A 22407-nucleotide genomic window follows, 5' to 3' on the forward strand; every position below is an offset into this window, starting at 1 on the left:
AATGAATGAATAAATGCAGTTTGTTTTAGTAAGTAAATTAGTGCAGATTGATTCCTTTAAAGTAGGATTTACGGTTGTTTCATTCAATCCATAAATAACGTTTGATTCTTTGAATGCATGATTCCAGATCGAATCTAGTTTGATTCAAGAATGAATGAATTCAGTTTTCAGTCTTTGAAAGAACGAATTAAGCTTGATAAATTGAATGATTTGGAGAATTTCTACTCATTGAATTACCACTTGCAGTGTGTTTAGTTGAATCAATGAGTAACGTTTCCATCATTGAACGTACGATTGACGTTTTATTTATTCATTGAATGAATGCCTTCTGCTCGAGATATTGAATTAACGAGATAAGCTTTACTCATTGAATTAACACGTACAGTTTGTTTCAGTGAATGTATGAGTGCAGTTTGAAACAATGAATAAATGAATGAATTCAGTTTGTTTTAGTAAGAAAATGAGTGCAGTTTTATTCCTTTAATGTAGGATTTACTAATGTTTCATTCAATCCATAAATAACTTTTCATTCATTGAACGTACGATTGAAGTTTTATTTATTGAATGAATGAATGCAGTTTGTTTCATTGAATGACTGCATTAGGCTCGAGACATTGCATTAACGAGATAAGCTCTGCTACATGAAGTTACACTCGCAGGTTGTTTCATTGAATCTTTGAGTGCAGTTTGGTTCATTGGATGAATGCAGGTGAACTCAATGATTGACTGTGTTAAGTTTGTTTCTTTAAATCAATGAAAACGTTTGATTTATTGAATGTACGATTGCGGTTTGATTGAATAAAAGAATGAATGTACTTTGTTTCTTTGAATGAATGCCTTGAGCTCGAGATATTGAATTAACGAGATAAGATTTATACATTGAATTAACACGTGCAGTTTCTTTCAGTGCATGTATGAGTGCAGTTTGAAACAATGAAAGAATGAATAAATGCAGTTTGTTTTAGTAAGTAAATTAGTGCAGATTGATTCCTTTAAAGTAGGATTTACGGTTGTTTCATTCAATCCATAAATAACGTTTGATTCTTTGAATGCATGATTCCAGATCGAATCTAGTTTGATTCAAGAATGAATGAATTCAGTTTTCAGTCTTTGAAAGAACGAATTAAGCTTGATAAATTGAATGATTTGGAGAATTTCTACTCATTGAATTACCACTTGCAGTGTGTTTAGTTGAATCAATGAGTAACGTTTCCATCATTGAACGTACGATTGACGTTTTATTTATTCATTGAATGAATGCCTTCTGCTCGAGCTATTGAATTAACGAGATAAGCTTTACTCATTGAATTAACACGTACAGTTTGTTTCAGTGTATGAGTGCAGTTTGAAACAATGAATGAATGAATGAATGCAGTTTGTTTTAGTAAGTAAATGAGTGCAGTTTGCTTCCTTTAATGTAGGATTTACTAATGTTTCATTCAATCCATAAATAACTTTTCATTCATTGAACGTACGATTGAAGTTAAATTTATTGAATGAATGAATGCAGTTTGTTTCATTGAATGACTGCATTAGGCTCGAGAAATTGAATTAACGAGAAAAGCTCTGCTACATGGAGTAACACTCGCAGTTTGTCAGTGCATGTATGAGTGCAGTTTGAAACAAAGAATGGATGAATGATTGCCGTTTGTTTTAGTATGTAAATGAGTGCAGTTTGTTTCTTTTAATGTAGGATTTACAAATGTTTCATTCAATCCTTAAATAACTTCATTCATTGTACGTACGATTGAAGATTTATTTCTTGAATGAATGCAGTTTGTTTCATTGAATGACTGCATTAGGCTCGAGACATTGCATTAACGAGATAAGCTCTGCTACATGAAGTAACACTCGCAGGTTGTTTCATTGAATCTTTGAGTGCAGTTTGATTCATTGGATGAATGCAGGTGAACTCAATGATTGACTGTGTTAAGTTTGTTTCTTTAAATCAATGAAAACGATTGATTTATTGAATGTACGATTGCGGTTTGATTGAATAACAGAATGAATGTACTTTGTTTCTTTGAATGAATGCCTTGAGCTCGAGATATTGATTTAACGAGATAAGCTTTACTCTTTGAATTAACACGTACAGTTTGTTTCAGTGCATGCATGAGTGCAGTTTGAAACAATGAATGAATGAATGAATGCAGTTTGTTTTAGTAAATAAATGAGTGCAGTTTGATTCCTTTAATGTAGGATTTACGTTTGTTTCATTCAATCCAAAGAATCCGTTTGATTCTTTGAATGCATGATTCCAGCTCGAATCTAGATTTATTCAAGAATGAATTAATTCAGTTTTCAGTCTTTGAAAGAATGAATTAAGCTTGTTAAATTGAATGAATTAGAGAATTTTTACTCATTGAATTACGATTTGCAGTGTGTTTAATTGAATCAATGACTAACGTTTCAATCATTGAACGTACGAATGAAGTTTTATTTATTCATTGAATGAATGCCTTAAGCTCGAGCTATTGAATTAACGAGATAAGCTTTACTCATTGAATTAACACGTACAGTTTGTTTCAGTGAATGTATGAGTTCAGTTTGAAACAATGAATAAATGAATGAATTCAGTTTGTTTTAGTAAGAAAATGAGTGCAGTTTGATTCTTTTAATGTAGGATTTACTAATGTTTCATTCAATCCATAAATAACTTTTCATTCATTGAACGTACGATTGAAGGTTTTTTAATTGAATGAATGAATGCAGTTTGTTTCATTTAAAGACTGCATTAGGCTCGAGAAATTGAATTAACGAGAAAAGCTCTGCTACATGGAGTAACACTCGCAGTTTGTCAGTGCATGTATGAGTGCAGTTTGAAAAAAAGAATGGATGAATGATTGCCGTTTGTTTTAGTATGTAAATGAGTGCAGTTTGATTCCTTTAATGTAGGATTTACGTTTGATTCATTCAATCCATAAATAACTTCATTCATTGAACGTACGATTGAAGTTTTTTTTTAATGAATGAATGAATGCAGTTAGTTTCATTGAATGACTGCATTAGGGTCGAGAGATTGAATTAACGAGATAAGCTCTGCTACATGAAGTAACACTCGCAGATTGTTTCATTGAATCTTTGAGTGCAGTTTGATTCTTTGGATGAATGCAGTTGAACTCAATGAATGACTGTGTAAAGTTTGTTTCTTTACATCAATGAAAACGATTGAGTTATTGAATGTACGATTGCAGTTTGATTGAATAAATGAATGAATGTACTTTGTTTCTTTGAATGAAAGCCTTATGCTCGAGATATTGTATTAACGAGATAAGCTTTAATCATTGAATTAACACGTACAGTTTGTTTCAGTGAAAGTATGGGTGCAGTTTGAAACAATGAATGAATGAATGAATGCCGTTTGTTTTAGTAAGTAAATGAGTGCAGTTTGATTCCTTCAATGTAGGATTTACGTTTGATTCATTCAATCCATAAATAACTTCATTCATTGAACGTACGATTGAAGTTTTTTTTTATTGAATGAATGCAGTTAGTTTCATTGAATGACTGCATTAGGGTCGAGAGATTGAATTAACGAGATAAGCTCTGCTACATGAAGTAACACTCGCAGTTTGTTTCATTGATTCTTTGAGTGCAGTTTGATTCTTTGGATGAATGCAGTTGAACTCAATGAATGACTGTGTTAAGTTTGTTTCTTTATATCAATGAAAACGAATGATTTATTGAATGTACGATTGCAGTTTGATTGAATAAATGAATGAATGTACTTTGTTTCGTTGAATGAAAGCCTTATGCTCGAGATATTGAATTAATGAGATAAGCTTTAATAATTGAATTAACACGTACAGTTTGTTTCAGTGAATGTATGAGTGCAGTTTGAAACAATGAATGAATGAGTGAATGCAGTTTGTTTTAGTAAGTAAATGAGTGCTGTTTGATTCCTTTAATGTAGGATTTACAAATGTTTCATTCAATCCATAAATAACTTTTCATTCATTGAACGTACGATTGAAGTTAAATTTATTGAATGAATGAATGCTGTTTGTTTCATTGAATGACTGCGTTAGGCTCGAGACATTGCATTGACGAGATAAGCTCTGCTACATGAAGTAACACTCGCAGTTTGTTTCATTGATTCTTTGAGTGCAGTTTGATTCTTTGGATGAATGCAGTTGAACTCAATGAATGACTGTGTTAAGTTTGTTTCTTCATATCAATGAAAACGATTGATTTATTGAATGTACGATTGCAGTTTGATTGAATAACAGAATGAATGTACTTTGTTTGTTTGAATGAAAGGCATATGCTCGAGATATTGAATTAACGAGATAAGCTTTAATCATTGAATTAACACGTACAGTTTGTTTCAGTGAATGTATGAGTGCAGTTTGAAACAAAGAATGAATGAATGAATGCGGTTTGTTTTAGTAAGTAAATGAGTGCAGTTTGATTCCTTTAATGTAGGATTTACGTTTGTTTCAGTAAATCCATAAATAATTTCATTCATTGACCGTACGATTGAAGTTTTATTTATTCATTCAATGAATGAATGCAGTTTGTTTCATTGAATGACTGCATTAGGCTCGAGACATTGAATTAACGAGATACATGAAGTAACACACGCAGTATGTTCAATTGAATCATTGAGTGCAGTTTGATTCATTGGATGAATGCAGTTGAACTCAATGAATGACTGTGTTAAGTTTGTTTCTTTAAATCAATGAAAACGTTTGATTTATTGAATGTACGATTGCGGTTTGATTGAATAAAAGAATGAATGTACTTTGTTTCTTTGAATGAATGCCTTGAGCTCGAGATATTGAATTAACGAGATAAGATTTATACATTGAATTAACACGTGCAGTTTCTTTCAGTGCATGTATGAGTGCAGTTTGAAACAATGAAAGAATGAATAAATGCAGTTTGTTTTAGTAAGTAAATTAGTGCAGATTGATTCCTTTAAAGTAGGATTTACGGTTGTTTCATTCAATCCATAAATAACGTTTGATTCTTTGAATGCATGATTCCAGATCGAATCTAGTTTGATTCAAGAATGAATGAATTCAGTTTTCAGTCTTTGAAAGAACGAATTAAGCTTGATAAATTGAATGATTTTGAGAATTTCTACTCATTGAATTACCACTTGCAGTGTGTTTAGTTGAATCAATGAGTAACGTTTCCATCATTGAACGTACGATTGACGTTTTATTTATTCATTGAATGAATGCCTTCTGCTCGAGATATTGAATTAACGAGATAAGCTTTACTCATTGAATTAACACGTACAGTTTGTTTCAGTGAATGTGTGAGTGCAGTTTGAAACAATGAATAAATGAATGAATTCAGTTTGTTTTAGTAAGAAAATGAGTGCAGTTTTATTCCTTTAATGTAGGATTTACTAATGTTTCATTCAATCCATAAATAACTTTTCATTCATTGAACGTACGATTGAAGTTTTATTTCTTGAATGAATGAATGCAGTTTGTTTCATTGAATGACTGCATTAGGCTCGAGACATTGAATTAACGAGAAAAGCTCTGCTACATGAAGTAACACTCGCAGTTTGTCAGTGCATGTATGAGTGCAGTTTGAAACAAAGAATGGATGAATGATTGCCGTTTGTTTTAGTATGTAAATGAGTGCAGTTTGATTCCTTTAATGTAGGATTTCCGTTTGATTCATTCAATCCATAAATAACTTCATTCATTGAACGTACGATTGAATTTTTTTTAATGAATGAATGAATGCAGTTCGTTTCATTGAATGACTGCATTAGGGTCGAGAGATTGAATTAACGAGATAAGCTCTGCTACATGAAGTAACACTCGCAGATTGTTTCATTGAATCTTTGAGTGCAGTTTGATTCTTTGGATGAATGCAGTTGAACTCAATGAATGACTGTGTAAAGTTTGTTTCTTTAAATCAATGAAAACGATTGATTTATTGAATGTACGATTGCAGTTTGATTGAATAAATGAATGAATGTACTTTGTTTCTTTGAATGAAAGCCTTATGCTCGAGATATTGAATTAACGAGATAAGCTTTAATCATTGAATTAACACGTACAGTTTGTTTCAGTGAAAGTATGGGTGCAGTTTGAAACAATGAATGAATGAATGAATGCAGTTTGTTTTAGTAAGTAAATGAGTGCAGTTTGATTCCTTCAATGTAGGATTTACGTTTGATTCATTCAATCCATAAATAACTTCATTCATTGAACGTACGATTGAAGTTTTTTTTATTGAATGAATGCAGTTAGTTTCATTGAATGACTGCATTAGGGTCGAGAGATTGCATTAACGAGATAAGCTCTGCTACATGAAGTAACACTCGCAGATTGTTTCATTGAATCTTTGAGTGCAGTTTGATTCTTTGGATGAATGCAGTTGAACTCAATGAATGACTGTGTCAAGTTTGTTTCTTTAAATCAATGAAAACGATTGATTTATTGAATGTACGATTGCAGTTTGATTGAATAAATGAATGAATGTACTTTGTTTCTTTGAATGAAAGCTTTATGCTCGAGATATTGAATTAACGAGATACATGAAGTAACACACGCAGTATGTTCAATTGAATCATTGAGTGCAGTTTGATTCATTGGATGAATGCAGTTGAACTCAATGAATGACTGTGTTAAGTTTGTTTCTTTAAATCAATGAAAACGTTTGATTTATTGAATGTACGATTGCGGTTTGATTGAATAAAAGAATGAATGTACTTTGTTTCTTTGAATGAATGCCTTGAGCTCGAGATATTGAATTAACGAGATAAGATTTATACATTGAATTAACACGTGCAGTTTGTTTCAGTGAATGTATGAGTGCAGTTTGAAACAATGAAAGAATGAATAAATGCAGTTTGTTTTAGTAAGTAAATTAGTGCAGATTGATTCCTTTAAAGTAGGATTTACGGTTGTTTCATTCAATCCATAAATAACGTTTGATTCTTTGAATGCATGATTCCAGATCGAATCTAGTTTGATTCAAGAATGAATGAATTCAGTTTTCAGTCTTTGAAAGAACGAATTAAGCTTGATAAATTGAATGATTTGGAGAATTTCTACTCATTGAATTACCACTTGCAGTGTGTTTAGTTGAATCAATGAGTAACGTTTCCATCATTGAACGTACGATTGACGTTTTATTTATTCATTGAATGAATGCCTTCTGCTCGAGATATTGAATTAACGAGATAAGCTTTACTCATTGAATTAACACGTACAGTTTGTTTCAGTGAATGTGTGAGTGCAGTTTGAAACAATGAATAAATGAATGAATTGTTTGTTTTAGTAAGAAAATGAGTGCAGTTTGATTCCTTTAATGTAGGATTTACTAATGTTTCATTCAATCCATAAATAACTTTTCATTCAATGAACGTACGATTGAAGTTAAATTTATTGAATGAATGAATGCAGTTTGTTTCATTGAATGACTGCATTAGGCTCGAGAAATTGAATTAACGAGAAAAGCTCTGCTACATGAAGTAACACTCGCAGTTTGTCAGTGCATGTATGAGTGCAGTTTGAAACAAAGAATGGATGAATGATTGCCGTTTGTTTTAGTATGTAAATGAGTGCAGTTTGATTCCTTTAATGTAGGATTTACGTTTGATTCATTCAATCCATAAATAACTTCATTCATTGAATGTACGATTGAAGTTTTTTTTTAATGAATGCAGTTAGTTTCATTGCATGACTGCATTAGAGTCGACAGATTGAATTAACGAGATAAGCTCTGCTACATGAAGCAACACTCGCAGTTTGTTTCATTGAATGTTTGAGTGCAGTTTGATTCTTTGGATGAATGCAGTTGAACTCAATGAATGACTGTGTTAAGTTTGTTTCTTTAAATCAATGAAAACGATTGATTTATTGAATGTACGATTGCGGTTTGATTGAATAACAGAATGAATGTACTTTGTTTCTTTGAATGAATGCCTTGAGCTCGAGATATTGAATTAACGAGAGAAGCTTTAATCATTGAATTAACACGTACAGTTTGTTTCAGTGAATGTATGAGTGCAGTTTGAAACAAAGAATGAATGAATGAATGCCGTTTGTTTTAGTAAGTAAATGAGTGCAGTTTGATTCCTTTAATGTAGGATTTACGTTTGTTTCATTAAATCCATAAATAATTTCATTCATTGACCGTACGATTGAAGTTTTATTTATTCATTCAATGAATGAATGCAGTTTGTTTCATTGAATGACTGCATTAGGCTCGAGAAATTGAATTAACGAGAAAAGCTCTGCTATATGAAGTAACACTCGCAGGTTGTTTCATTGAATCTTTGAGTGCAGTTTGATTCATTGGATAAATGCAGTTGAACTCAATGATTGACTGTGTTAAGTTTGTTTCTTTAAATCAATGAAAACTATTGATTTATTGAATGTACGATTGCGGTTTGATTGAATAAAAGAATGAATGTACTTTGTTTCTTTGAATGAATGCCTTGAGCTCGAGATATTGAATTAACGAGATAAGATTTATACATTGAATTAACACGTGCAGTTTCTTTCAGTGCATGTATGAGTGCAGTTTGAAACAATGAAAGAATGAATAAATGCAGTTTGTTTTAGTAAGTAAATTAGTGCAGATTGATTCCTTTAAAGTAGGATTTACGGTTGTTTCATTCAATCCATAAATAACGTTTGATTCTTTGAATGCATGATTCCAGATCGAATCTAGTTTGATTCAAGAATGAATGAATTCAGTTTTCAGTCTTTGAAAGAACGAATTAAGCTTGATAAATTGAATGATTTGGAGAATTTCTACTCATTGAATTACCACTTGCAGTGTGTTCAGTTGAATCAATGAGTAACGTTTCCATCATTGAACGTACGATTGACGTTTTATTTATTCATTGAATGAATGCCTTAAGCTCGAGATATTGAATTAAGGAGATAAGCTTTACTCATTGAATTAACACGTACAGTTTGTTTCAGTGAATGTATGAGTGCAGTTTGAAACAATGAATAAATGAATGAATTCAGTTTGTTTTAGTAAGAAAATGAGTGCAGTTTTATTCCTTTAATGTAGGATTTACTAATGTTTCATTCAATCCATAAATAACTTTTCATTCATTGAACGTACGATTGAAGTTTTATTTATTGAATGAATGCAGTTTGTTTCATTGAATGACTGCATTAGGCTCGAGACATTGAATTAACGAGAAAAGCTCTGCTACATGAAGTAACACTCGCAGTTTGTCAGTGCATGTATGAGTGCAGTTTGAAACAAAGAATGGATGAATGATTGCCGTTTGTTTTAGTATGTAAATGAGTGCAGTTTGATTCCTTTAATGTAGGATTTACGTTTGATTCATTCAATCCATAAATAACTTCATTCATTGAACGTACGATTGAAGTTTTTCATTGAATGACTGCATTAGAGTCGACAGATTGAATTAACGAGATAAGCTCTGCTACATGAAGTAACACTCGCAGTTTGTTTCATTGAATGTTTGAGTGCAGTTTGATTCTTTGGATGAATGCAGTTGAACTCAATGAATGACTGTGTTAAGTTTGTTTCTTTATATCAATGAAAACGAATGATTTATTGAATGTACGATTGCAGTTTGATTGAATAACAGAATGAATGTACTTTGTTTCTTTGAATGAAAGCCTTATGCTCGAGATATTGAATTAACGAGATAAGCTTTAATCATTGAATTAACACGTACAGTTTGTTTCAGTGAATGTATGAGTGCAGTTTGAAACAATGAATGAATGAATGAATGCAGTTTGTTTTAGTAAGTAAATGAGTGCAGTTTGATTCCTTTAATGTAGGATTTACAAATGTTTCATTCAATACATAAAAAAATTTCATTCATTGAACGTACGATTGAAGATTTATTTCTTGAATGAATGCAGTTTGTTTCATTGAATGACTGCATTAGGCTCGAGACATTGCATTAACGAGGTAAGTTCTGCTACATGAAGTAACACTCGCAGGTTGTTTCATTGAATCTTTGAGTGCAGTTTGATTCATTGGATGAATGCAGTTGAACTCAATGATTGACTGTGTTAAGTTTGTTTCTTTAAATCAATGGAAACGATTGATTTATTGAATGTACGATTGCGTTTGATGGAATAACAGAATGAATGTACTTTGTTTCTTTGAATGAATGCCTTGAGCTCGAGATATTGAATTAACGAGATAAGCTTTAATCATTGAATTAACATGTACAGTTTGTTTCAGTGAATGTATGAGTGCAGTTTGAAACAATGAATAAATGAATGAATTCAGTTTGTTTCAGTAAGAAAATGAGTGCAGTTTGATTCCTTTAATGTAGGATTTACTAATGTTTCATTCAATCCATAAATAACTTTTCATTCATTGAACGTACGATTGAAGTTAAATTTATTGAATGAATGAATGCAGTTTGTTTCATTGAATGACTGCATTAGGCTCGAGAAATTGAATTAACGAGAAAAGCTCTGCTACATGAAGTAACACTCGCAGTTTGTCAGTGCATGTATGAGTGCAGTTTGAAACAAAGAATGGATGAATGATTGCCGTTTGTTTTAGTATGTAAATGAGTGCAGTTTGATTCCTTTAATGTAGGATTTACGTTTGATTCATTCAATCCATAAATAACTTCATTCATTGAATGTACGATTGAAGTTTTTTTTTTATTGCATGAATGAATGCAGTTAGTTTCATTGAATGACTGCATTAGGGTCGAGAGATTAAATTAACGAGATAAGCTCTACTACATGAAGTAACACTCGAAGTTTGTTTCATTGATTCTTTGAGTGCAGTTTGATTCTTTGGATGAATGCAGTTGAACTCAATGAATGACAGTGTTAAGTTTGTTTCTTTAAATCAATGAAAACGATTGATTTATTGAATGTACGATTGCAGTTTGATTGAATAAATGAATGAATGTACTTTGTTTCTTTGAATGAAAGCCTTATGCTCGAGATATTGAATTAACGAGATAAGCTTTAATCATTGAATTAACACGTACAGTTTGTTTCAGTGAATGTATGAGTGCAGTTTGAAACAATGAATGAATGAATGATTGTGTTTGTTTTAGTAAGTGAGTGCAGTTTGATTCCTTTAATGTAGGATTTACGTTTGATTCATTCAATCCATAAATAACTTCATTCATTGAATGTACGATTGAAGTTAAATTTATTGAATGAATAAATGCAGTTTGTTTCATTGAATGACTGCATTAGGCTCGAGAAATTGAATTAACGAGAAAAGCTCTGCTATATGAAGTAACACTCGCAGGTTGTTTCATTGAATCTTTGAGTGCAGTTTGATTCATTGGATGAATGCAGTTGAACTCAATGATTGACTGTGTTAAGTTTGTTTCTTTAAATCAATGAAAACTATTGATTTATTGAATGTACGATTGCGGTTTGATTGAATAACAGAATGAATGTACTTTGTTTCTTTGAATGAATGCCTTGAGCTCGAGATATTTAATTAACGCGATAAGCTTTACTCATTGAATTAAAACACGTCAGTTGGTTTCAGTGCATGTATGAGTGCAGTTTGAAACAATGAATGAATGAATGAATGCAGTTTGTTTTAGTAAGTAAATGAGTGCAGTTTGCTTTCTTTAATGTAGGATTTACAAATGTTTCATTCAATCCTTAAATAACTTCATTCATTGAACGTACGATTGAAGATTTATTTATTGAATGAATGAATGCAGTTTGTTTCATTGAATGGCTGCATTAGGCTGGAGACATTGCATTAACGAGATAAGCTCTGCTACATGAAGTAACACTCGCAGGTTGTTTCATTGAATCTTTGAGTGCAGTTTGATTCATTGGATGAATGCAGTTGAACTCAATGAATGACTGTGTTAAGTTTGTTTCTTTAAATCAATGAAAACGATTGATTTATTGAATGTACGGTTGCGGTTTGATTGAATAAAAGAATGAATGTACTTTGTTTCTTTGAATGAATGAACTGTGATATTGAATTAACGAGATAAGCTTTCCTCATTGAATTAACACGTACAGTTTGTGTCAGTGAATGTATGAGTGCAGTTTGAAACAATGAATGAAAGAATGAATGCAGTATGTTTTAGTAAGTAAATGAGTGCAGTTTGATTCCTTTAATGTTGGATTTACGTTTGTTTCATTCAATCCATAATTAACGTTTGATTCTTTGAATGCATGATTCCAGATCGAATCAGTTTGATTCAAGAATGAATGAATTCAGTTTTCAGTATTTGAAGGAATGACTTCAGCTTGATAAATTGAATGAATTGGAGAATTTCTACTCATTGAATTACCACTGGCAATGTGTTTTATTGAATCAATGAGTAACGTTTCCTTCATTGAACGTACGATTGAAGTTTTATTTATTCATTGAATGAATGCCTTAAGCTCGAGATATTGAATTAACGAGATAAGCTTTACTCATTGAATTAACAAGTGCAGTTCGTTTCAGTGAATGTACGAGTGCAGTTTGAAACAATGAATGAATGAATGAATGCAATTTGTTTTAGTAAGTAAATGAGTGCAGTTTGATTCCTATAATGTAGGATTTACGTATGTTTCATTCAATCCATAAATAACGTTTCATACATTGAATGTACGTTTGAATTTTCATTTGTTAAATGAATGAATGCAATTTGTTTGTTTGAATGAATGCATTAAGCTCGGGACATTGCATTAACGAGAGAAGCTCTACTTCTTGAATTAGCACTCGCAGTTTCTTTTGTTGGATCAGTGAGTACAGCTTGATTCGTTGAATGAATGATTGCAGCTGATTTCTTTGAATGAATACCTTAAGATGGAGATATTGAAGTAATGAGATTAGGTCTACTTATCGAAATAACATGTGCAGTTTGTTTCAGTCAATGTATGAGTGTAGTTTGATACATTGAATGAATGACTGAATGCAGTTTGGTTTAGTAAATAAATGAGTGCACTTTGATTTCTTTACTGTATGGTTTACGTTTGTTTCATTGAATGCAAAAATAACGTTTGATTCATTGGATGCATGATTGAAGGTTCATTCATTGAATGAACGAATGCAGTTGTATTCAAGAATGAACTAATGCAGTTTCAGTCTTTGAATGAATCAGTTAAGCTTGAGATATTGAAATAATCAGAGAAGGTCTACTCATTAAGTTAACATTTGCAGTTTGTTTCAACGAGTAGAGTTTGATTCACTGAATGAATGCAGTTGGATGCTTAAATGAACGTGTTACTTTTCTTTCATTGAATCAATGAGCAACGTTTCATTTATTGAATGTACGATTGAAGTTTCACTTATTGAATGAATGAATGCAGTTTGTTTCATTGAATCAATGCATTGAATTAACGAGGGAAGCTCTATTACTTGAATTAGCACTGGCAGTTTGTTTATTGAATCAGCGAATGCAGTTTGAAACAATGAAACAATGAATGAATGCAGTTTGTTTTAGTAAGTAAATGAGTGCAGTTTGATTCCTTTAATGTAGGATTTACAAATATTTCATTCAATCCAAAAATAATGTTTCATTCATTGCATGTACGATTGAAGTTTCATTTGTTAAATGAATGAATGCAATTTGTTTGTTTGAATGAATGCATTAAGCTCGAGACATTGCATCAACGAGAGAAGCTCTACTACTTGAATTAGCTCTCGCAGTTTCTTTCGTTGGATCAGTGAGTACAGCTTGATTCGTTGAATGGATGATTGCAGCTGGTTTCTTTGAATGAATGCCTGAAGATGGAGATATTGAAGTAATGAGATTAGGTCTACTTATCGAAATAACATGTGCAGTTTGTTTCAGTCAATGTATGAGTGTAGTTTGATACACTGAATGAATGAATAACATTTGTAGTTTGTTTCAATGAGTAGAGTTTGATTCACTGACTGAATGCAGTTGGAATGCTTAAATGAACGTGTTACTTTTCTGTCATTGAATCAATGAGCAACGTTTTATTGATTGAATGTACGATTGAAGTTTAACTTGTCGAATGAATGAATGCAGTTTGTTTCATTGAATGAATTCATTTAGCTGGAGACATTGAATTAACTGAAGAAGCTCTACTACTTGAATTAGCACTCGCAGTTGGTTTACTGAATCAGTGAGTGCAGTTTGATTCTTTGAATGAATGATTGCAGTTGGCATCTCGGATTGAATGCCGTAAGATGAAGAAATTGAATTAATGAGATAAGCTCTACACATTGAAATAACATGTGCAGTTTCTTTTAGTGAATGCATGAGCACAGATTGATACACTGAATGAATGAATGAATGCAGTTTCCTTTAGTAAATAAATAAGGGCAGTTTTATTCAATGAGTAACGTTTCCTTCATTGAACGTACGATTGAAGATTTATTTATTCAATGAATGAATGCAGTTTGTTTCATTGAATGACTGCATTAGGCTCGTGACATTGAATTAACGAGATAAGCTCTGCTACATGAAGTAACACTCGCAGGTTGTTTCATTGAATCATTGAGTGCAGTTTGATTCATTGGATGAATGCAGTTGAACTCAATGAATGACTGTGTTAAGTTTGTTTCTTTAAATCAATGAAAACGTTTGATTTATTGAATGTACGATTGCGGTTTGATTGAATAAATGAATGAATGAATGTACTCTGTTTCTTTGAATGAATGCCTTGAGCTCGAGATATTGAATTAACAAGATAAGCTTTACTCATTGAATTAACACGTACAGTTTGTTTCAGTGAATGTATGAGTGCAGTTTGAAACAATGAATGAAAGAATGAATGCAGGTTGCTTTAGTAAATAATGAGTGCAGTTTGATTCCTTTAATGTAGGATTTAAGTTTGTTTCATTCAATCCATAAATAACTTTCCATTCATTGAACGTACGATTGAAGTTGTATTTATTGAATGAATGAATGCAGTTTGTTTCATTGAATGACTGCATTAGGCTCGAGACAGTGAATTAACGAGTTAAGCACTGCTACATGAAGATAGAGAATGTAGTGTTCTACGACCAGTGGGGGTTTCTTCCGTCAGTATTATTTATCATTTACTACATGATGAAGGATCGGGAGATATGGATAATCTGCTTAAAACATGGGATCTGGATTTGGGACTAGAAATCTCTATAGAAACGTGGAATGATATTTGGGAAAACGCTAGGAGAATTACAATTAACAGAACCCAAGCTATCCAGCTGAAGGTACTTCATAGGGCCCATACAGTACCGGTTCGATTGGCAAAATTTAAGGTAGGAGCATCTCCAACATGGCCCAAATGTAAAATAGAGGTGGGCACTGTTGTACATTGCCTATGGACCTGTCATAACATCCGTAGATATTGGACTAAAGTAGCAAGTACCCTGACAGAAATTCTAGGAACGGAAATTAAAGTGGACCCTGTATCTCTCCTTTTGGGTTTTCAAACCTTCCCTCCCTGGATATGTCAGGGAAGAGACTATTTTGTATTCTTTCTTTCTGTGCAAGGAAAAATATTTTGGTGAACTGGGTGGCTGAGGGCCCCCCTGGACTTTCAAGTTGGCACAGATCAATTATAGGCTGTATTTCACTTGACTTCCTTACAAATATGGTGCACCGAAAGACCGAATTATTTTATAAAATATGGGAACCCTTCTTGAATTACATAAATACAGATATCTCGACTATCCTAACAAGGGCTTTTATTTAATTGAGATTACAAACCTGGCTGGTCCGGGGCCCCTTAGGAGAGGAATACGGGTTTTATTACATCTGATGTTAACACATTCCGAGCATTTAAGAGACTTAAATATACACTCTGGTTAGTTAGATTAGTAGATAGTTGAGTTTTGCTTTTTTTTGAATTTTTTTTCCTTTCTTCTTTTGTTAAATTTTGGCTATTGTATATTTGATTTAATTTTATATCAATGTTTATATTTGAGAGTATTGTTTATTTTTGTAAACTTGTAAAAATGTTAAATTTTTTAAAATAGATATTTTTATTGGAAAAGAGGTGACTAATAGAGACATACAAGATGATCAGAGGATTAGATAGGGTGAACAGTGAGAGCCTTTTTCCTCTGATGGTGATGGCTAGCACGAGGGGACATTGCTTTAAATTGAGGAATGATTGATATAGGACAGATGTCAGAGGTAGATTCTTCACTCAGAGAGAGGAGTATGGGCGTGGAATGCCCTTTCTGCAACAGTAGTGGACTTGCCAACATGAAGGGCATTTAAGTGGTCATTGGATAGGCATATGATTGATAATGGAATAATGTAGCTGAAAATGTGTTGCTGGAAAAGCGCAGCAGGTCAGGCAGCATCCAGGGAACAGGAGAAACGTCGATTCTCCTGTTCCCTGGATGCTGCCTGACCCGCTGCGCTTTTCCAGCAACACACTTTCAGCTCTGATCTCCAGCATCTGCAGACCTCACTTTCTCCTCAATAATGTAGGTTAGATGGCGTTTAGATTGGTTTCACAAGTCAATGCAACATCAAGGGTCAAAGGGCTCATACTGCGCTGTAATATTCTATGTTCTATGATCATGATTGGAGATACTCCCTGCAATACCTTGACCTCCAGATGACTGCGGTGTTTTTGATGTAGAGCCATGGGTCTTTTATTATACACATGGAAGAATATTTTGCAGGCTTGATTTCGCAGTTCATCTGAAACATAGCACTGTAACACTGTAACATGAACATGAGTGCCAGCTCAGATTTCTGTGTTTTCGTCATGGTGCGGGATTTGAACCAGAATCGTCTGAATCTGATGTGAGGATGAACCGAATGGAAAGAGTCACATTAAGTGACAATAATTTATTTCAACTTTAAAATGGTGAAGAATGAGGGCAGTCTCCAAGTAAAAACAAAGCTGATGTCTGACCTGTGTGTAAACTCAAGACAGGTTCATCTTTTGGGTGTATCCAGCCTTGGAATGGACGTAAATGCATTTGTGTACATAGCAAAAGTGATGCAGATCTTTGACGCCCCCAGCTGCTGACCTCTCAACCCCAGATGCTTCTGGTACCTACCCGTGCCCTCTTGGTGCTGACCTCTGACTCTCTGGTGCTACCTGATGAAATTCCCTGGTACAATCTCACCTCCTGATGCTGACCTCTAGTCCCCAGATGTTGCTGGTGCTGACCCCTGACTCCCCCCACCCCTAGACACTACCTGGTGAAAGTCCTTGCAAAACTCTGATTTCCTGATACCTGACCCCTAGATGCTGTTTCTTGCTGACCTCTAATCCCCAGGTGGTAACATCTGAACCTCTGGTGCTGCCCTGATGAAACTTCCTGCAATAATCTGACTTCCTGTGGCTGACCTCTGAACTTCAGGTGGTGCCTGAAGAAGCTCCCTGCAATACTTTAACCACCTGATACTGATCACTGACCCTCAGGTGGTTTATGATGAAACTCCCTGTGATACACTGATCTCTTGATGTTGACCTCTGACCCCTAAGTGGTGCTTGATAATACTCCCTGTAGTACTCTGACCTCCTGATGGTTGACCTCTGACCCCTAAGTAGTAACCTTTGACCCCCAGGTGGCGCCTGATGACATTCCCTGCAATGCTCTGACGTCCTGTCACCTTTATGCGCAAGGACCCAGAGCCGCCCATCCGGCGCCTGTCTGACAAATATTTTTTTTAAAAAAAGAATTGAACATACCGAGCACAACGTTCGCTTCCCTCGAATCCCGCGCCGTTTTCAGTCGTTTCGCCTGCCCGAGGGCCCGCTTCGTGTTCGACACCGAGGGGACGAGGAAAGAAGCGCGCTGTCGGTGAGAGCCGGAGGGGAGGGCACTGCAGCCGGTCCTTCCCTGACCGCCCCCACCCGGCACTGAGCACGTGCGGCCGCCGGAATCTTCCAGAAGCTGCTCGAGCCGCCGCGCCTGCCCAGAGCCTGCCGGAGCGCGAGCCCGACGACAACACCCCACCCCCCCCCACCCCACGTTCCCTCCGGAGCCGATTCCCGCGCGGACCCGCCTTCGCCCTCACACTGTCGGCCGGAGCCGCCCGGACCTTCATTCCACACGGACAGCCCTAGCAACCGTCGCCACCGCCATGTTGTACCTGGTGCGCTCGGCCTCTCGGCGCTTGGCCACCGCCGGCTCGGTAAGTGTGAAAGGCAGTCGGCGAGAGGGGGAGAGGGAAGAAGGTACACCCTGGGGAGGGATGCCGGGGCGTAGGAGAGAGGGGGCGACGCCGAGACTTGACTCTGGGCCTGGGCCTAGGCCTCTGTCTCTCTCCATCCCCCTCACTCCCATCCGATCCGGACCCTCTATCTTTTTTTTCTCTTCCCCTCTCCTCTTCATCTTTTATTTATCTCCTTTTTCTCCGTTTTTTCTCTTTCACGACCCCTGACCTTCAACACACCTCTCTCAGCCTGGCCGTTCTCTGAACCCCGGAGACGTGAGACAGCTCTGCCCCTCTTACCCCCGGGCCAACCTCCTCGTTTCCGGGCGATTTCACCTTCGCACGTGGATCCCCACCAACCATTGATCCTGGGGCCTGGATTAAACCCGAGCGCTTTCCCTGTCTCCCCCTTCCCCTTTAAGCAGAAGCAGCCAAACATCGAGGGTCACATTGTGAGTGGGGAGCGGTTCCTCAAATTTGTCGTTTATGCCCTTGAATATAGAAGGTTGGTGATTGACAGAGACGATGCTTTGATAGGATCGACACGACTTTCTCTGGGAAATCGAGAGCACGGAAAAATATTAGTTTTAGGATATTTGTGTGAAATCATGAAGGTACTTTACACAGTAGAGTGGGAATCTCTCCCCCCCCCCCCCCGCTGCCACCCTACCCCCAATAAACTGTAAGTAAAGTGTGAATCGGCCATAATCTGATGATTTGGAGATGCCTGTGTTGGACTGGGGTGTACAAAGTTAAAGATCACACAACACCAGGTTTTAGTCCAACAGGTTTAATTGGAAGCACACGAGCTTTCGGAGCGACGCTCCTTCATCAGGTGATTGTAGAGGGCTCGATCGTAACACAGAATTTATAGCAAAAATTTGCAGTGTGATGAAGGCAATCAATTTTTCAACGTATAATTTCAGTTACATCACACTGCAAATTTTTGCTATAAATTCTGTGTTACGATCGAGCCCTCTACAATCACCTGACGAAGGAGCGTCGCTCCGAAAGCTCGTGTGCTTCCAATTAAACCTGTTGGACTATAACCTGGTGTTGTGTGATTTTTTTTAATCTGATGGAACATCCTTGAGGAAGGTTCTGAGGAAAGGTCACTCGAATGGAAACGAGAACTCTTGATTTCTCTGCACAGATGCTGCTAGACTTGCCTGAGCTTTCCCAGCAATCTCTACTTTTGTGTCTGATGCAACATCCTTGATTAAAGCTAGTATTAAATTTAATCTGACTTGAAGTGATAAATCTCTCAACTAACTGTTCAGATCCAAAGTCAGTTTGAGTAGATTCATCCTGATCCTTGTTGTCATATTAAAGAAAAAAAATGCACACAGTGAGGCAATTATTCCAGACTGACAGTCTCACTCTGGCTGTAGGAGCTCCTTATGTGGCAGAGTGAAATCTAGGGAATATAAATTTAACATTTAAACAGCCTTTGAACTCTCAAGTGTCATCTGTTGTGACTTGTGCACTCTACCAGTGTCTTGTCTATGGCATAGTCAGCCACTCCATTCTCTTCTGTCATCTATGTTTTTGAGGAGTCATTTGGTTTCTTTCTTATTTTGGAGAGGGATGTTAGAATTGGGATAAACAAAAGAGTAACTGTATTGTGACTTTGAGTTGACAAAGATCTTGAGTAATAGTTTTACCTTTGCTCTCGAGTTGTGCAAGAAATGATGCTGTTTGGAGTTAATTAACAGCCCCTCCTTGTAGGAAAGGTTTAATTGGTCTCTGGGGTCTGAAATTATAGGAGCAAATGATTGAAAAGTGTTAATGCTAAAATATTTATTTTGCAGGGCCATTGGAATGGACTGAGCCAGGATGTACTTCGATCATTGTCAAAGTGCAATTATGCGTGAGTTTTTGTTATGTACTCTATAATGTAACTGACCTTGTTGCTCTCTGCCAGTAACTATTAGAAGCTTATTGTCACTTCTAATTTCGTTTTGGAGATAATCACAGTAAATTAAATATGTCACATCAAAATTCTGACTGGTGTAGTAATTCATTATAAATGTATAATAGCACACTCATAGTTCAAGCACTATTCTATGCTTAACAACTTGTAGCCTTGAATTATAGTTATCTGTTTGTTGATTTCAAAATGCTGGTGTCTGCTGCTAGGACCGAGGATTAGCCGATGGAGTTTCATTTAGATAAATGTAAGAGATTGTATTTTGGTAATGCAAACAAGGGCAGACTTGTATGATTAATGGTAGGCCCCTCAGTAATTTTGTAGAATGGAGGTAGGGGTACGTGATTCTTTGAAATTTGTGTAACGGGTAGACGTTTAGTACGCTTATTTTCCTTGCTCAGATCTTTGAGTACAGGAGTTGGGATGTCATATTGAGGTTACTCAGGATGTTGGTAAGGCCTCTTCTTGAGTTCTGTGTACAGTTCTGGTTGCCCCGTTCCATTATTAAATTAGTGTTTGGGAAAGATTTACCAGAGGATTGCTTTGTCAGGAGGGTTTGAGATATGAATATAGACTGGAAAGACTGAACCTTTTTTTCATTGGAGTGTAGGAGGCTGTAGAGTGACCTTTATAGAGGTTTATAAAATCATGAGGGCTATGGATAGGTTAAGTAGACAAGGTCTTTTCTCTAGGGTGTAGAAGTCCAGAACTAGAGGGCATAGGTTTAGGGTGAGAGGGGAAAAATTTTAAAAGGCATGTGATGGGGAACTTTTTCATGCAAAGGGTGGTGTGTGTATGGAGTGAGTTGTGGAGGCTTGTACAATTACAACGTTTAAAAGGCATCTGGATGGATATATGAATAGAAAGGGTTCGGAGGGATATGGGCCAAATGTTGACAAATGAGACTAGATTAGGTCGGCATGGGTGAGTTGGACCGAAGGGTCAGGTTCCATGCTATACATCTCTATGACTCTCGAAAGTGTCTGTGGCTTATTTTAACTTGGAACAGGTCTAATGTGTGTTTGTGTCCTTTTATACAAAACAGAAGGGCTCTATTTCTTATAACTAGCTTCCAGTAAGTGCAAGTACTGGAATTTGAAATTTCCCTCTTTGAATCATTTGTTTGTTAGCGTGACTATTAAATGACTTAAGGTGTTGCTAAATTAAAATACATAATGTTAAGTAACAGGAGATGATGCGAAGATGGAGTTGTGCAGGGTCAGTTCTCATTTATAATTGGATATCAGTGTGTTGACTATGCCAAGCTCTTGCTTAGAATAATTGTTCCATTTTCTTTCAGTGCATGTATGAGTGCAGTTTGAAACAATGAATGAATGGATGCAGTTTGTTTTAGTAAATAAAGGAGAACATCTTGAATGAATGAATGAATCTTTGATTGAATACCGTAAGATGAAGAAATTGAATTAATGAGATAAGCTCATTGAAATAATGTGCAGTCTCTTTTACTGAATGCATGAGCGCAGATTGATACACTGAATGAATGAATGAATGAATGCAGTTTCCTTTAGTAAATAAACGAGGGCAGTTTTATTCCCTTGATGCATGATTTTCGTTTGTTTCATTGAATCCATAAATAACGTTTGATTCTTTAATGCATGATTTCTAGATCGATTCTTTGTAGTTTGATTCAAGAATGAATTAATTCAGTTTTCAGTCGATGAAGGAATGAGTTAAGCATGATAAATTGAATGAATTGGACAATTTCTACTCATTGAATTACCACTTGCAGTGTGTTTTATTGAATCAATGAGTAACGTTTCCTTCATTGAACGTACGATTGAAGTTTTATTCATTCAATGAATGAATGCAGTTTGTTTCATTGAATGACTGCATTAGGCTCGAGACATTGAATTAACGAAATAAGCTCTGCTACATGAAGTAACACTCGCAGGTTGTTTCATTGAATCATTGAGTGCAGTTTGATTCATTGGATGAATGCAGTTGAACTCAATGAATGACTGTGTTAAGTTTGTTTCTTTAAATCAATGAAAACGTTTGATTTATTGAATGTACGATTGCGGTTTGATTGAATAAATGAATGAATGAATGTACTTTGTTTCTTTGAATGAATGCCTTGAGCTCGAGATATTGAATTAACAAGATAAACTTTACTCATTGAATTAACACCTACAGTTTGTTTCAGTGAATGCAAGTTTGAAACAATGAATGAAAGAATGAATGCAGGTTGCTTTAGTAAATAATGAGTGCAGTTTGATTCCTTTAATGTAGGATTTAAGTTTGTTTCATTCAATCCATAAATAACTTTCCATTCATTGAACTTACGATTGAAGTTGTATTTATTGAATGAATGAATGAATGCAGTTTGTTTCATTGAATGACTGCATTAGGCTTGAGACAGTGAATTAACGAGTTAAGCACTGCTACATGAAGATAGAGAATGTAGTGTTCTACGACCAGTGGGGGTTTCTTCCGTCAGTATTATTTATCATTTACT

General features: G+C 35.3%; 1 long non-coding RNA gene across 2 annotated transcripts in view; it reads left to right on the forward strand.

Moving 5' to 3' along the window:
* LOC148138674 (uncharacterized) overlaps positions 1 to 19998 on the forward strand; it is a 100452-nt gene extending 80454 nt beyond the window's left edge. For both annotated transcript variants that reach the window (XR_015753761.1, XR_015753760.1), the window contains one exon: positions 19813 to 19998. This is a non-coding gene — a long non-coding RNA (uncharacterized LOC148138674). The remainder of the gene's footprint in view (positions 1 to 19812) is intronic.
* Positions 19999 to 22407: the final 2409 nt, after the last annotated feature.

Source organism: Chiloscyllium plagiosum, unplaced genomic scaffold (assembly GCF_037043375.1).
Source record: "Chiloscyllium plagiosum isolate Xiang-an unplaced genomic scaffold, Cpla_swu_hap1 HiC_scaffold_39, whole genome shotgun sequence".
Lineage (NCBI taxonomy): Eukaryota > Metazoa > Chordata > Chondrichthyes > Orectolobiformes > Hemiscylliidae > Chiloscyllium > Chiloscyllium plagiosum.